We start from the raw sequence: 13281 nt of genomic DNA, 5'->3' as shown, positions 1-13281 counted from the left end.
CGAATCCGGATCTTTCTTGTGACAATCACACTCCCTGGTCTGGTACCTTTTTTTTCATAAATTTTGCAGCTGTTTGCCTGACTACTTTTACAAGTTCTTATTACAGTAAACCCTCGTTAACACGAATCCCAAGGGACCGTAAAATTAAGAGTTCGTGTTAAAAAAATCGTGCTAACCGGGGACTCAAATTTTATTGTTGCAATACAGTTCTTTCTACACATTAACCATTTACAATACGTGTTACGTATTTAAGTATTGTAGATAATGTAGAGTTGGGAATTCCATACTGCTCAGAAATTGTCGTTTTGTTCAATGCACCACGGTCTACTTCCTCTAGGATTCTCAGTTTTGTTTGCAGATCGATGCCTGTCTGCTTTCTCTTGGCCATGACTCCCATCTTTCTGCTTGCAACTTGATATCAAATAGAGAAACACATCTGAACACACAACTGAATTTGTTGGTTAAATACGTATAAGCTCATTGTTGATGCGGTGATCGCGATTGTCGAGCAATTGCACCCATGTTCTAATCTTGATGTTACTTGTACTGGCTATGTTTTAAATAATAGAAAAACACATTTGAACACATTGTTCATCTGAATCTGTTGGTTACAATTCTGTATAAGTTGATTGTTGACAAGATGATAGAGATTGTTGAGCGATTTCTTACATACCTAGCAGAGGAACGACAGAGGAACAAAAAAAAAAAAAAATATGATAAACTTTGAAACTTCGTGTTAAATGAGGTCTAAGGACGCAACGGACTAAAAACCAGTTCGTAATTCGTGGTAACCGAAATTCACGTTAACCGATACAACTTTCTAGCTATAAGATATAATACATCCCTGCCGGGACCAACATTTTGTTCATGTTAACCGAGTGTTCGTCTTAAGCGAGTTTGTGTTAACGAGGGTTTACTGTATCTACAAATCCACACCTTCTTGTCGGATTATAAATTATAGATGCTAGAGTTTGGACTCCAATTAAAAATTAACCAGTAGACCTATATAAAAACGAGTTACATCAAAATTTAGCTTATTCAGTGCTGCGCTAATCTGTACACAGTGATGTCGGTTGAACCGTGGAAATTGCTGGCTGTCACTGCAAGTCAGTACGTGCAGTGTTGCCACATTTTACGTACATCTTTACTGTATTGGATAAAAATCTGTTTAAAATCGATTTCGCAACGTGAAATTGAAGACTAAAATTGGTAAACGATGTAAGTGCCAAAAAAATTGAAACACCGTTTTCCACGTTTAACTGTCAAATGTGCCATGCTTTATAATGAGGTAAACGTGAAATGTGGCGGGTAGCCCTGTAAGTAGTTTAGAAGGGCGTGTAAAGACATTGCTAGTGTGAACGTCCCTGCGGGCTGATTTGGTGAACGATGGAAGTGCCAAGCGAGATTGCAGCTATATTTCCTCGTGAACAGCATCAAAGCAGTCTGTGTTTACGTTTGTAGAGAGAGACCACTGCGTGTAATTTAAATAAACAATAAAACATTACAAACAAGGAACAGGTAATGCAACATGTTTTCCCATACACAAGAATGAACATTTCATAAAAATAAACTTAATTTATTATTCCAGGTACCAAACTAGGTTTCACGTTGAGAGTGAGAAAGTCGTAAACGTTGTAAGTGCCAGATACGTGGAAAATCAGTTATTTGCGATTTCCCAACACTTTCGCTTTTGGCACTTACAACGCTTACCACTTGTAGTCCTCAATTGACAATGATATTGGATTTTAAAAACAAATGCAAAGACATTCAAAACAAGACCTATATTATATTTGTAGGACTACCTGATACCAAGAAAAAGTTGTTTCGCAAAATTTGTTTTTTGGCAAATTTTAAAAATCTGAAAATTGTGTTTAAAACCTTTCTGCCTGCACCATACTAAAATTTGTTCAAAATGGAACGATCCGTTTCTTATTTATATAATTTCAAAGAGAGCAATCATTTGCAATACTAAAAAAGAGACTGTACTTTATTTTTTGTTCTCACGACGATTAAAAAAGTTAAATTTTGATGTAACTCGTTTTTATGTAGGGCTGGCTACTGGTTAATTTTTAATTGCAGAACAAACTCGGGTATCTATAATATTTGTCCGACACTAGTCGTTACAGGTCCGTGCTGGAATTACCAACCAACCATGTGCAGATCCAATTTGAATTTTGGGTCGCTCTAGAAATCGGTATTGCCACCTTCTTGTAAGGAAAGGTATGGAAAGGCAAGGGAATTTATCTGTAACAGGTTTAGCTACTTGGCACAGCTGCACCTGTTCCCAGAGAACATTTCACAGCTGTTCAATTTCATTTGAGCACGCCCCGCCACTGGGTGTTGTGACATGCAGCACGTACCTGTCGTTTTCTCGACGGCTTTCCAACGAGGCAGCTGAGCAAATCCAATAAGAAGGTTCCCTTTTCATCTGCGAATTCTTGCTTTACAGAGATGCGTGTTTTTTCCTTCCACGAACCGAGTTTTCTGTGATCTTCACAAGAGCAGTCATGGGCGTCTCCAGAAATTTTCGTGCGGTGGGTCAGGTTTAGGGATCGTCAGAAACGATACGATATTTTTTCCGATATTGGCGATATATCGTGACGATATATCGCCGACACTATATACAGGGTGTATCATAAGTAATTGCGCAAACTTACATAGTTGAAAGTATACGATAATAGAAGCACATAAGTCTCAGTAAACATGGGTCCGCAAACGAGCCGTTTTCGAGATAATCGCGAATGTGTGATTACAAGGCGCCACTGACTTCATTGTTTGTAAACGTCGTCCTAGTTGGTAAAATGCTAATAGTGTGTGCGAATGTGTGGTTAGAAGCCATCACTGATTGCATTTTGTAAACACCGAGTGCTTTACTCCTTGCTCATTCCGAGGTTTGCTCTTTGTTGACAAATCAGAACATTTCCGAGAGGTGGCGTTGTAATCAAACAGGATGGATACAATCAGTACAGAGAATTGTAATGCTTGTGACCAATTCCGAAGCGAACCGGGGGTGTTCGAAAGAATTTGAAACTCAATGCGGAATCGCGTACAGTATTGCATCCACATGCAAGGACGACACTTCGAACACCTCCTTTAACAGGTACGAGTGTACAGTAATTGTAACGTAGAACATTCTAAAGTAGTGCTGTATTTCTTGTTAAAGTAAGTAGAATGTTCAATAAAAGCAATGAGATCTCCTGATTTTTCATACTGTATTATTGGTATTTTACCAACTAGGACGACGTTTACAAACACTGAAGTCAGTGACGGCTTGTACCCACACATTCGCACAAATTATTAGCATTGTGCCAAAGAACGACGTTTACAAGCAATGAAGTCAGTGGCGGCTTGTAATCATACATTCGCGATTATCTCGAAAACGGCTCCTTTGCAGACCCATGTTTACTGAGACGTTTTTGCTTCTATTATCGTGTACTTTCACTTGTGTCAGTTTGCGCTATTTCTTTTGAGGCGCCCGACCCTGTGGCCGAGTGGTTAGCACATCGCGCTGCGACGCCAAGGGTCCCGGGTTCGAATTCCGGTCGGGCTTGGTTGTTTGTGAATGTCCATTCATCAATTTCATCATTTCATCACTCATCCCCATCTTCGCAAATTAGCCTAGATGCACAAAACGCGAAGTAAAATAAACTAAGTCAATCAACCAATCAAAATCTTTTGAGGCACCCTGTATATATCGCCAAAGTATCGTGACGTCGATATAAAATTGATTTCTATGTAAACTTATTTAGTAATAATATAATCAATAATTATTATGAACTAATGACTAGGGACTACACTACTGAGTCGATTCACACCGACACCGATGCTTCAAAATTGTTACAAGAGTTGTTACAAGTTGCTCAAACGTGAATAAATTGATGCTTGTAATTGTGGCGGAATACTCGCCCACTAATATTAACCAATACTCTTAAAGTCTCCTGCCGAAGCTGTCAAAAAAACGCCCCAACATTTGATTTGGTATGGCCGCAGCAGCTGATCAAGCCACGCCCCTTTCCCCAGACACGTCCTCGCATTGCACCAATGAAAACCGGCAGATCATTTTGCTGCATGCATGGCGAGAACTGGACACGCTTGGATGATGTCATCTTCAAAACCTAAGCCTTTGTTGTAAATATTTTTTTAATGCCTTTTAAATGGCACATGTAACCCAATCTGTTGAATACATAATCATGTACAAATGTTGTGTAATACGTTCGTTGTTTTTACTTACAAACCATCAGATCTTTTTGCCGTACCCTGTGCTTCGCTTTACCTCCACTATTGGCTAATCGTGAAGATGAGTGATGATGATATGAAATGCATGAAGGGACACTCATAAGGAAAAGATCAGGATTCGAACCCGGGACGCCTGGCGTTGTAAAGCAATGTGCTCACCACTCCTCCCCCAGATGTCGACTTTTTTATAAATTGCGTTAGTAATAACAATATAAGAGATAATTATTATAAACTAATAACTTACAACTAACAAAGGTGGCAGAATGGCGACTTTAAATAACAAGAATCAATTGATTGATTTGCAGGAGCGTATATTCCACGCTAGCTAGGCTATCTGCGAAGCCTGAAGCCTAGAATGTAAAATACTGAAGAAAAATCGATTAGGTACTGTGAATTGACCTGATTTCAAAAATAAGATAATGACGATTCTGAAGTTGGCAACCTGAATTTTTTACAAGTTGGCAACCTGAATTTTGACAAGTTGGCAACCTGAATTTTGACAAGTTGGCAACCTGAATTTTGACAAGTTGGCAACCTGAATTTTTACAAGTTGGCAACCTGAATTTTGACAAGTTGGCAACCTGAATTTTTACAAGTTGGCAACCTGAATTTTGACAGGTTGGCAACCTGAATTTTGACAGGTTGGCAACCTGAATTTTGACAGGTTGGCAACCTGAATTTTGACAGGTTGGCAACCTGAATTTTGACAGGTTGGCAACCTGAATTTTGACAGGTTGGCAACCTGAATTTTGACAAGTTGGCAACCTGAATTTTGACAAGTTGGCAACCTGAATTTTGACAAGTTGGCAACCTGAATTTTGACAAGTTGGCAACCTGAATTTTGACAAGTTGGCAACCTGAATTTTGACAAGTTGGCAACCTGAATTTTCACAGGTTGGCAACCTGAATTGTTATAAGTTTGCAACTTCACTACCGTTGGGATGGCAACGTGGCTTCCTTGAAGACGTCAAAAATGAGCCAAGTCGTCTCCCCTCCTCATGGTGAGGTAGTCCAGGTCTTAGACACAGCATACGCCACTGTTAATTTGATTTATTTTACTTCGCTTTTCTGCCACTTTTGGCTAATTTAAAAAATTTGCACATTTAATTAATAAAAGTTACTAGCATCTGCAGCCCATGTGCTTCACAGACAAATGAAGTCAAAATTTGCTACATTTTTAAAGCGTCACACACGTAACGCACTTTTGTTAATGCTTTTCATGCATTCAGCCCATGCCATCATACTAAAGTTTTTTTTTTCATTTGTTAGCAGACACCACAAAGTACTTGATAATTAAATGAAATCAGTTCATTATGAATATTTTAATCCGATCTTATGTCTAGAACCTTAAATTTTGTGTGTAAAATATCACACGCGTAACGCTGGAATACCCTATGCATAGAATAGGCTTAAAACTTCAGCAAGAAAACACCCAATCCGGGATTCGAACCCGGAGCCCTTGTCGTCGTAGCGCGCTGTGAGGTCTGTAACAAAAATCAAATTGTAATTTTACAAATATTGGAAAAAGTGTTTGGTAGAGTTGCCCCAAAATTGGCTACACTGCGAGCGAGGGGAGGAAATATTTCAGTAGCACCATCTGCCGGCGTATTAGTGTGGGAGGATGGGCGCCCCAGATAGAGGGCGCACGCGCGCGGCACGGGTTAAGTTAGTCGGGGCGGGCCCAGCTGTTCGAGCCAAGGTCGGCGAGGGGAAAACGGACCACTGCGAGCGCCGAGTGCACGCGGCCATGTCGTTTATTTCCAGTGCGGTGTTTCGCGCAGTGCAGTGTTTTTACAGTGCCCGAAGTCCCCCCTTCACCAAGTGCTCGGGAGCGGCATGACCGACGTGCCTTCAGGAATAGACGTAGCGTCCTGGCCAACTGCATGCTGGGAATGACCTCCACAAAGTCTCTTCGATTGCGTCCTTACGAATAGCGTAAAAAAGAAAAGAAAATCCTGGCAGGAACTTGGCTCTGGCGTTTTTCTCGTATCCCCGGCAAGCCCCTGTTCGAGCGAACTTAAAGGTAAGTGTACGTCGAGCTTGTTTGGCATTGGCTGTTCCAGGAAGGTGGGGGGTGGACGCAGCATGGATGGGATTTCAACATTTTTATTGGTAGTGCAATAATATTTGTGGCTTTTGACACGGGATACTAGTTTTAGAGAATTCGGAAACGAAGATTCAGTGATTTTTCCACACAACACCCCCTTAAATGTACCTTTACACCCCCAGAAACTACAATGTACCCCATATGGTAAATTCTGTTGTGATGTGCATTGGAATTTTGTGAGGGGTGTATATAATCGCAAAGGGGACATGTCATGCCGCCTTTTCAGTGGCTAGCACTATCTTTTGGACTGTACGATTTCAGTTTATTAAGTCCAGTTCATGAACACGTGGACTAATCGGGACTAGACCTGAAGTTTAAAGTGTGATCCGAACCTCTATGCTTCTCCACCGGGCCCTTTTAATTGCAAAGGGACTGCATTATAACCACTGCGCCATCGGGAAGATCATTGGGTTGATTGATTGCTTTTCTCACACTTTTTGTTAAGGAGGATTAAAGGTAAAGGAGTTTTTACAAAACATTCAGAAGTTGTCTCTTCGACGTATTGCATTCGTGCAGTCAAGTGAGGTTTTGGCGCCTGGACTAACAGTCAGTTTAGTCCTCTGTACTCTTCATTTTTACAGAAGAAACTACTTACGGTAATAAGTTCCTGTAGCATTGTCCAACATCTGGAAGGTGTTTTGTGTGATGGGGGAATGTTCCATAGCGGAAATTCAAACACTGACGCATAGCCCCCCGAACCATTTCCGGTAAGGTTAGGTAGGGTCACGTATAGGTTACAATAGTTAAAAATTGGTTTCGAAAAAAATATGCGTAGCCCCACACACCATTCTCGCATAGCCCCACGAACCATTGACACACAGCCCCACAAACCATTTGCGGAAACGTGCGTTCTTCAGTTACAAAAACACTTTTTTAAAACAAAAATTGCAATTACTTTGATCAAAAAAACGTGAATACACGTTAAAGAATGTTCCGCGAAGCAGATAGGTAAGTACAAATGTCAAAAATTGACAAAACGAAGTTATAGGTGTCCGGGGAATATCAGATTTTTACCCTAACGCTATCACTAATGGACAATTTCACACATGTAAAACAGGCTAAGCGAAAAATCAGGCCAAACCAGTACAGACTATGTAGCTCATTTGGTAGAGCAATGTCATAGGTTCGACTCTTTTTTTTCCGCTTACAGTTCTATGCAGTAATTTCCTGCTTGTAATACATCACTGAACTAGAAATAAACAGGGTTCCGTACACTTCTTCAGTTTTGGGGAACAATTGTTTTCTCTCACCACCCCGCAAGGTGTCCCGGGTTCGAATCCCAGCCTGGATGTTTGCGAGTGTCTATTCATAAATTTCATGATACAGTCATTGATCCCAATCTTCGCAATTAGCCAAAAGTGAAATAAAAGCGAAGTAAAATAAAGGAAATCAATCTCGTACCACCCCGATCCTAAATTTAGCAAAAGGTGTGACTGTACCGCAGCTCAATGTAGCTTGGCTTCATCGCAACGTGATAATTGTTTCCTTACTTCTCTCTCCCAACGCTCTGTTGTCTTGTATCAAGCGTATTGATTGCCAGCGCCGCATTGGTGTCTCCGCTGCCTTGTGACGTTACAGTTCACCCGCGTGTGTATTAGTAACCATTTATCGCTGTATTATTCGCAGAAATAGCCTGTGTGGGGCACGTTCAAGGTCGCTATAATGCACCTCAACTGCACAGGTGGATTGCTCGAGTTCCACTTTAAACTGTATACTTCCGGACAAACTTAAAGAAACTCTGAGCATATCTTCCTCACAATCTTGACGAGGCGTATGGTCACCATTTGTTCCTATATTGCCAATGCTTTGACAGCCACATGGACATGTGGTGACCACACGTGTCGTCAAGATTGTGAGAAAGATAAGCTCATAGTTTAAGTTTGTCCGGAAGTATGGATAGTCCTGATTAGCTTATTCAACATGTTCGCTTATTTGGTTTGACGCCAAAGAAGGGGAAAGCAATGACGTAGCAGAATACAGTTTATCGCAGCATACTTAATGGATCTTCGTCAGTCCATCCTTCCTTTCAAATACAGTAAATCCTCGTTAATCCGGAGTAATGGGGGATAAGTTGACCGGTTTAACGAAAGTCCGGATTAACTGAAATAACCTAAAAGAACAGTAGAAAGTGCATTAACACTCCGTTTATAGCAACAAAGCACGTATATTGTGGTGTATTTAAAGGGCATAGGCCTAAATACATTATACAGTTCAGTAAAATATAAAACAATACTATACATACAATGCAGTACGTACGGCGAATGCGATTGTTGACTTTAGCCACATTTAAAACCTTGCATTTTTTTCTTTTTTGCCTGTCCGGATTAACGAGGTTTTACTGTAACCTTTTGTAAAAGTTTACACGTGATTAAGGTCCACCTTATTAATCAACATAGCTTTTAAAGTTTGTACTAAAAGCGCGTTCTTGCCACTTACCCTCAAATCATTCATGCACAAAAACACTCGTTCAGTGGGGGCATTAGTTCCAGGTAAAAAGAGAAGGGAATTCCAATATTTTCAAAATTGTAATATTGTACATTGTTGACATTGAAATGTGAAATTTCTACTCCAACAGTGCCATGGTTCGTAGTAATATTAGTGAAGGTGTAGTGTTGCAGTAATTCTATGCCGATAAGTCATTGTCACAAAAAGAGGGACTCTCCTGGCTAACACAGGAGTGTGGTCACCTAACTGTAGACTGAATTCTTACTGACTAACGAAGTTATGGCGCCGGGACCCACAGCATTCTATATGGGGCTTGTTTCCATGCCCACGTGATCTCGTTTCTTCATCTTTGCAATTTGACAAAAATGGCAGGAAAGCGAAGAGAAATTAAAGAAGAAAAACTGTACCAGCCACTAATCCTCGGAAAAACTTAATTTTATCATTCACCCACTTTGTACACATTCAAAGTTGTCACTAATGGATTGTTTTGCAATTACGATAAACAAAATGACATAGTACCCAAATTGGTTGGTACAGTCACGGACACATCTGGGTTATAAGAATTCCATTAACTTTCAATGTAATCGTTACAACCCCGAAGTGTCCATGACTGTACATGTGAATAAGTCTGTTAGTAGAGCAGTTGGAATTTGTGATGTCATACATTATAGTTTAGCAAAGTCTCTGACTGGTTTCGATTTTTAAAGGTCTTCTCTAGTACACCCAACGGCGAAAAAAAAACAGTAGGCGAATTGTCCACCATTTTCATTCGGTCTGTATTACACAATGTGATGACAATGAATTGAAATTATGACGTCAATAAGCAGAGAACAATGCCTGCTTCGAACCAACATATTTTCATTTCTTAAAACAACACAGGATGTAGAATAAAAATGTTATGAAAATAGTGGTGGACAATTTACCTACCATTATCTTTGCCGTTGACTGTACCAGCCGCAATCAGTGGCGTGCACAAAGATAATAAAGCAGGCCTCATCTCCAGGAAAATATCAACTGGGGGCAAGCCCCGGCACCTATAAACCTGTTGGGTGAGATGAGTCAAGGCAAATGGATAAAAACAGAATCAAACTTGGGACTTAACTTTCGAGGGCAGAATCAAACTTGGGACTTAACTTTCGAGGGCAGAATCAAACTTGGGACTTAACTTTCGACGGCAGAATCAAACTTGGGACTTAACTTTCGACGGCAGAATCAAACTTGGGACTTAACTTTCGACGGCAGAATCAAACTTGGGACTTAACTTTCGACGGCAGAATCAAACTTGGGACTTAACTTTCGACGGCAGAATCAAACTTGGGACTTAACTTTCGACGGCAGAATCAAACTTGGGGACTTCGGGAGGCAGGATGGACAAGTTTTCCATCCACAAAAAGTCCAGAACTATTTGCTACATAACTTACATTTGAGCAATCGTAAAAAAATACTCGTCAAAACCCTGCCCCTCCTGTCCCAAGAGGTTACCAAAAGTATCTTGAATTATTAAAATTAGTAACTTGAAATTTTTTGGGGGAAGGCGCGCCCCCACCCCTTGCCCTTGCCAAGTTACGCCTATGCTCTTAATGTGGAAATAGTCGATGCATAAAGGATGCTTTAACTCTTGTGTGTGCTAAGGATCAACTCTGCCCAACTGTTCGCCACTTAACTCATCTCCCCCCTCAACAGCCGTCAGCATATTGTGGAACTCCTTTCAATCAACAGGAGTTTGAGAGTTCAGACATAGACAACTAATGTTGGAAAAGCAATCAGAATCTTTCATTTGAAGTGGTGAAATGTACTCGTTGAAACTTTCGTTCTCGTTTATTGTTCGTTAGCATAACATTTATTTTTGTGACAGTTTCGACACGGTGGAAGTTGTAACTTTTCTCTCTCTCTCTCTCTCTCTCTCTCTCTCTCTCTCTCTCTCTCTCTCTCTCTCTCTCTCTCTCTCTCTCTCTCTCTCTCTCTCTCTCTCTCTCTCTCTCTCTCACACACACACATTAAACAGCCATTACACACCTTAAACAATGTATTTTTTAGTCCTTTAGGCATACAAAGCTAGGTAATTGTAAAAATGAAGAAGCATTACATGATGTAAGATTGCTTTTAGGACTGAGCCGATACCACTTGTAAAAATGTAAAAATTAAAAGTTCTTTAAAATACAGTAATACCTCGTTAATCCGGACTATAGGGGGGATAAGTTGCCCGGTTTAACGAAAGTTCGGATTAACTGAAATAACCTTAAAGATCAGTAGAAAGTGCATTGAAACTCAGTTTATAGCAACAAAATAAGTTTATTGTGGTGTGTAGGCATAGGCCTAAATACACTATACAGTACGGGAAACAGAATTTCATCAGTGGTTGACTGCCTTTTCTTTGGGAAGTTCTCTTGTTGACTTCTAGCTACATTTAAAGCCTTGCATTTTTTTTATTTTGCCTATCCGGATTAAGCGAAGTTCAGATTAACGAGGTTTTACTGTATTGATTAACGTTAGTGTGTTAGTTTTCCACTCCAATTATTATATGCATCAATTTACCAAGAGTTTTTAATTTGAAATATTCAAGAATGACATCAGAATATTAAGATACATGTTACATACAAGTCCAGTTTTGCACGCAAACCTAGTGCAACATAAAAAAGAAACTTAGATTTCTGCATAATTCCCAGGATACTTAATCTTCACGAAAGTGTAGCGCGTCCTTTTTGTGGACCCTGGGAAACTGCCGGCAAAATATCGGCTGATATCGGTTTATAAATTCCAACCTATTTTTTTTTTTTCCGAAACCGATACATCAGCATGTTTGTTTATGGATGTGGGTGTAATCGTAAAAATTTCACTGCTTTCCAAGAATTCCCTAACGATAATTATTCGTAGTAGAGAAGAGAGTCCAGGAAAACTTTCAATTAAACTTGAAAGCAATTCTGTTGCAAGAAAACTTGGAAACTATCAACATGAATAGCAAAAATATTTGCAAGAAATAAACTTACCAATCCACCACATATGTGAAATATTTACATGAAAATCAGTGCCGTTATTTTTTAAAATTATTTCAATATTTATTTTTATTATATTATTTTCATTTTTAATAGTAATTTGGTTAATATTTTCATCACTGTGGATGTTTGAGAAATTATAGGCCTTTTGGTTTAAGCTTTAAAAGTCGTTCGGCAGGACCCAAAATGCTTATGTTCGTGATCAATTATAATAACTTTACTCGAGGAGGACCTGTCACTGGACACCAAGTGCAGGTGTAAGGTGACAAGAAAGTATTGCAATGCAGAAGTTAACTCCCACAGTCCCCCACGTGGAAGGGGAAAGAGAAAGAAACTCGCAGGCTGCTGGGGTTAAAGAAGATTGGCCAAACAGATTTTGATTGACAACTTGAAGCTTCAAGCCATAATGTGAGATTGAAGCTCTTAACGACTGCTTTAAACGTTCAGTGCCCGTTTCCCCTTGAGGTCCTGGCCTTCACAGCCAGCCGAATGGTTCGGGTCACTCTTTAAACTGTACAGGGTGGGGAGCGAGAGGTCTTTCCAACATTACAAGGGTTTATTACAAGAAACTATCACAGCTACAGTTGCATGGCTTGCGACAAATGAAGAGAAACTCATAAATGTTGTTTTTTTTCCTTTCTACTACATTTCATTTGGAGTGTATTATAATGGCACCACTAAATATACTTTTGCTAGATAAAAAAATATCTAAAGGCCGAATCACACGGAACTGGAAATCCAGTTAGTTGGCGCTGAACTGCCTACCTGCCCGGATGTGATGGCTGCCTGGCTGGCTGGTTTGGAGGAATAGGACTTGTTCTAACTGCTACTGGCTTTCCTCGACTGGATTCTGTGGAACAGCCAATCGGAACAAATTTTGGCCATGTGAAGATAATCTATGAGTTTGCAAAGGGGAGTTTTTTTGTGTGTGGTTTTCGAGTGTTGGCTGTTTTTGTTAGTTTTTTCCCCTCGATAAGAAGGAAAAATATGACGTCCAGGGTTTCATGTTCAGTTAATTTATATTTAGGTATTTATGCAAAGCGATGAGATGTGTGCGTGAGAAATATGATTAGCCGAATATGAAAATCCTTATTATTACAAGTGTATTAAATTAAATGTTTAATTTTTTTAAATTTGTGAATGAATCCTGCGAATTTCATGTATAAATATGCATATCCGAGTTAATTAAAAAGCTTGTTCGGTACGCATTGATTACCATAATGTTTTCGAGTCAATCTCTAGTCCATACTTTTCATTTTTAATTTTTAATAAAATCACAAAGCAGTAATTCTGCTACAACATTCTTCAAATTGCTCGTCCATCTTTACAGATTGTCTGCTCTGCGGAATGTCTTACGGGAACAAAAGTCTTATCTTCAAGTACGATAACAAGTATCGTGTGAGGCGAAAACTAACAAATGGGTAGCCAGTCCAGTGCTAACTAGGGCATTCCTACTGGAAATCCAGTTCCGTGTGATTCAAGCTTTAATGTGTGAGAAAA

General features: G+C 39.8%; 1 protein-coding gene across 6 annotated transcripts in view; it reads left to right on the top strand.

The window, feature by feature from the left end:
- Dmtn (transmembrane and coiled-coil domain 2 protein Dmtn) overlaps positions 1-13281 on the top strand; it is a 303501-nt gene that overhangs the window by 87866 nt on the left and 202354 nt on the right. For 2 of the 6 annotated variants that reach the window (XM_083115582.1, XM_083115575.1), the window contains exon 1: positions 5947-6259. The exons of 1 other annotated variant lie outside the window; for it this stretch is intronic. The gene's annotated coding sequence lies outside the window, so the exon portion shown is untranslated. Of the gene's footprint in view, positions 1-5946; positions 6260-13281 lie in introns of those variants that run through there. 3 more of the 6 variants (XM_083115578.1, XM_083115577.1, XM_083115573.1) reach the window with 2 other exon arrangements.

The sequence above is a fragment of the Lepisma saccharinum genome, chromosome 30, assembly GCF_977018435.1.
Source record: "Lepisma saccharinum chromosome 30, izLepSacc3.1, whole genome shotgun sequence".
NCBI lineage: Eukaryota > Metazoa > Arthropoda > Insecta > Zygentoma > Lepismatidae > Lepisma > Lepisma saccharinum.
The sequence above is the reverse complement of the archived record's forward strand: the minus strand, read 5'-3'. Positions and strand labels throughout refer to the sequence as shown.